The following is a 306-nucleotide window of genomic DNA, read 5'->3' on the forward strand; positions in this document are numbered from 1 at the left end:
CGATAGTAAAATAGAATGTAATAATGAATTTTAATTGGAATATTTTTAATGATGTACTTATTTATTAATCGTAAAAAAAGATTTTATTATTATTGTAATAATTATTTTTTAAAAATTTATGCAAAAATATTTAAGATTCAATTATATGTATGGATTTATTATCAGTACTTAATACTCAATTCATTGTAAGCTTGATTGCAAAATTTCATTCGAATTTCGGAAAAATTTTGTATCTACTAGAACCAAAGAGAGAGAGAGAGAGAGAGAGAGAGAGAGAGAGAGAGAGAGAGAGAGAGAGAGAGAGAG

The sequence above is a fragment of the Apis dorsata genome, unplaced genomic scaffold (assembly GCF_000469605.1).
Source record: "Apis dorsata unplaced genomic scaffold, Apis dorsata 1.3 scaffold_74, whole genome shotgun sequence".
Lineage (NCBI taxonomy): Eukaryota > Metazoa > Arthropoda > Insecta > Hymenoptera > Apidae > Apis > Apis dorsata.